The sequence below is a fragment of the Triticum urartu genome, chromosome 7A (assembly GCF_056163025.1).
Source record: "Triticum urartu cultivar PI428250 chromosome 7A, HENAU_Tu73, whole genome shotgun sequence".
Classification (NCBI taxonomy): Eukaryota; Viridiplantae; Streptophyta; class Magnoliopsida; order Poales; family Poaceae; genus Triticum; species Triticum urartu.
The window spans coordinates 32275812-32279169 of record NC_141879.1 but is presented as its reverse complement, the minus strand read 5'-3'; positions in this window follow the sequence as shown (position 1 = coordinate 32279169).

Sequence of the window (3358 nt, the reverse complement as noted above, 5' to 3'; positions counted from 1 at the left end):
CCTTGAGTGACATTTCATGAGCAACAATCCTTCCAATCACTTCCGTTGGTTTGAGATCTTTGTAATTGGGCATCATTTGGATCAATGTGCACACGGTATCATATTTCCCATCCAAGGCTCTTAGGATCTTCTTGATGATGAATCTATCGGTCATCTCTTCACTTCCTAAGCCGACAATCTCATTTGTGAAGAGAGCAAGCCTAGAGTACATTTCAGCGACACCTTCACCATCCTTCATTTTGAACTTGTCAAGTTAACTTTGGAGCACATCCAACTTGGATTCCTTGACGGAGTCGGTACCTTCGTGCATATCAATCAAAGTATCCCAAATTTCCTTTGCATTCTCAAGGCGGCTGATTTTGTTGAATTCTTCGGGGCACAATCCGTTGAAGAGAATATCACAATCTTGAGCATTGTATTGCAACATCTTCAACTCATCCGCGGTAGCTTCACTGTTTGGTTCTCTCCCATCAAAGAACTCACCTTGCAAACCAACACAAACAATAGCCCATACGGCGGGGTTATGTCCAAGAATATGCATTTTCATTTTATGCTTCCAACTAGCAAAATTAGTGCCATCAAAGTAAGGACCTCTACGGTGATAATTTCCCTCGCTAGACGCCATACTCTCCTAGGTTGTGAAACCAAGGCTATGACCACCAAAAGCTATGGAGATCAAGGCAAATGGAGACCAAAACTCTGATACCACTTGTAGGATCGAAAGTATGTCTAGAGGGGGGGTGATTAGACTACTTGACCAAATAAAAACTTAACCTTTTCCCAATTTTAGTTCTTGGCAGATTTTAGCTATCTTAGGACAAGTCAAGAAATCATTACACAATTCAAGCAAGTATGCAAAGAGTATATTGGCAGCGGAAAGTAAAGCATGCAACTTGCAAGAATATAAAGGGAAGGGTTTGGAGAATTCAAACGCTATTGGTGACACGGATGTTTTTCCCGTGGTTCGGATAGGTGGTGCTATCCTACATCCATGTTGATGGAGACTTCAACCCACGAAGGGTAACGGTTGCGCGACTCCACGGAGGGCTCCACCCACGAAGGGTCCACGAAGAAGCAACCTTGCCTATCCCACCATGGCCATCGCCCACGAAGGACTTGCCTCACTAGAGGTAGATCTTCATGAAGTAGGCGATCTCCTTGCCCTTACAAACTCCTTGGTTCAACTCCACAATCTTGTCGGAGGCTCCCAAGTGACACCTAGCCAATCTAGGAGACACCACTCTCCAAGAAGTAACAAATGGTGTGTTGATGATGAACTCCTTGCTCTTGTGCTTCAAATGATAGTCTCCCCAACACTCAACTCTCTCTCATAGGATTTGGATCTGGTGGAAAGAAGATTTGAGTGGAAAGCAACTTGGGGAAGGCTAGAGATCAAGATTCATATGGTAGGAATGGAATATCTTGGTCTCAACACATGAGTAGGTGGTTCTCTCTCAGAACATATGAGTAGGAATGGACCGAATCAGAAAACTCGGTCGGACCAAAATAGTAAACCTAGTGACCGTTAGGAATTTCGGTGGGACTGACATGCAACTCGGTAGGACCGATTCGGTTAGGGTTTGGGCATAACTTAATCTCGGTGAGACCGATTGCACAAACTCGGTGAGACCGAGTTAGGCAATAAGCTAACCAGAGAGTTGGTCAGGTAAACTCGGTGGGACCGACTCGCTCTTTCGGTGAGACCGAAAAGTTACAAGAAGGAAACAGAGAGCTTACATTGCAATCTCGGTGGGACCGATTCGCTCTTTCGATGAGACCGAAAAGTTACGAAAGGGAAACAGAGAGTTTGCTATCGCATCTCGGTGAGACCGAGATCCTTATCGGTAGGACCGAATTGCTAGGGTTTGGCAGTGGCAAATGACAAGTGAAACTCGGTGGCGCCGGATTGACAGAATCGGTATGACCGAGTTTGGCTTAGGGTTTAGGTCATTTGTGGCTATGGAAAAGTGGTTGAGGATTTTGGAGCATATCACCAAGCACATAGAGCAAGAGGCTCATTAAGCAACACCTCATCCCTCCTTGATAGTATTGGCTTTTCCTAAAGACTCAATGTGATCTTGGATCACTAAAATGTAAAATGAAGAGTCTTGAACTTTTGAGCTTGAGCCAATTCTTTGTCCTTAGCATTTTGAGGGTTCCACTTTCACATCCATGCCATGCCAATCATTGAGCTTTCCTGAAATAATCATCTTGATGTAGCATTAGCTCAATGAACTATATGTTGTTATGAATTACCAAAACCACATAGGGATAGTTGCACTTTCAAGAACCTACCAAATAATTATTGCAAAATTGGACCAAATTATTTTTCTAAGATACTAGGCCATATTTAATGCACAATTGACCAAATGGTTGGGTGTAAAAAGTTTTGATCCACCTCTGGTGAAAAAGACAAATTTTCGCTGATTCAGCTGGAAGCGGGTCAAATTGGACTGCTGCTACCTCATAGTTTGCTCTTTATTTTAAAAAAAATCATTTCTAGGTACATAAGTATCTATTTAATCAGAGAAACACCAAAAAAATATAAGATTCAACCACTAGCTAGGAACGGTCATTCCCGCCGTTTTGACCGCATTTTGAAACGCGCATAAAAAATTCAAAAAAAATCAAAAAATGGGAAACCTTCGCATTGTGTGACTATATGTGTCCAAGTTCCTAGGAAAAATAACAAACTTGTAATACGGCAATTATTATAAAAAAGTGTCTCGGAAACGAGCTATCATGTGTGGAGATCAATGACTTTCAAGCCAAATGATCAATCTTATGGCCACATTCATGGCATAGTTTGTTCAAATGATCTCATATTGTGCACAAGGGTGCATATTGGAATGGCAAACAATGTTGCCTAAGCAAGTTTTCATTTTCTTTTATTCGAAAAAACCATTTTCCATTTTTCGAGTGCCCGAAAGGAGGTTTTTTTGTGAAGGACCTCCAAAATAATTGTTGCAAAATTGGACCAAATCATTTTTATAAAATACTGGGACATATTTAATGCACAATTGACAAAATGGTTGGGTGTAAAAAGTTTTGATCCACCTCTCGTGAAAAAGACAAATTTCCGCCGATTCAGTTGGAAGCGGGTCAAATTTGAACTGCAGCTACCTCATAGTTTGCTCTTTATTTTTTCAAAAAATCATTTCTAGGTACATAAGTATCTATTTAATCAGAGAAACACCAAAAAAATATAAGATTCAACCACTAGCTAGGAACGGTCATTCCCGCTGTTTTGACCGCATTTTGAAACGGGCATAAAAAATTCAAAAAAAATGGGAAACCTTCGCATTGTGTGATTATATGTGGCCAAGTTCCTAGGAAAAATAACAAACTTGTAATATGG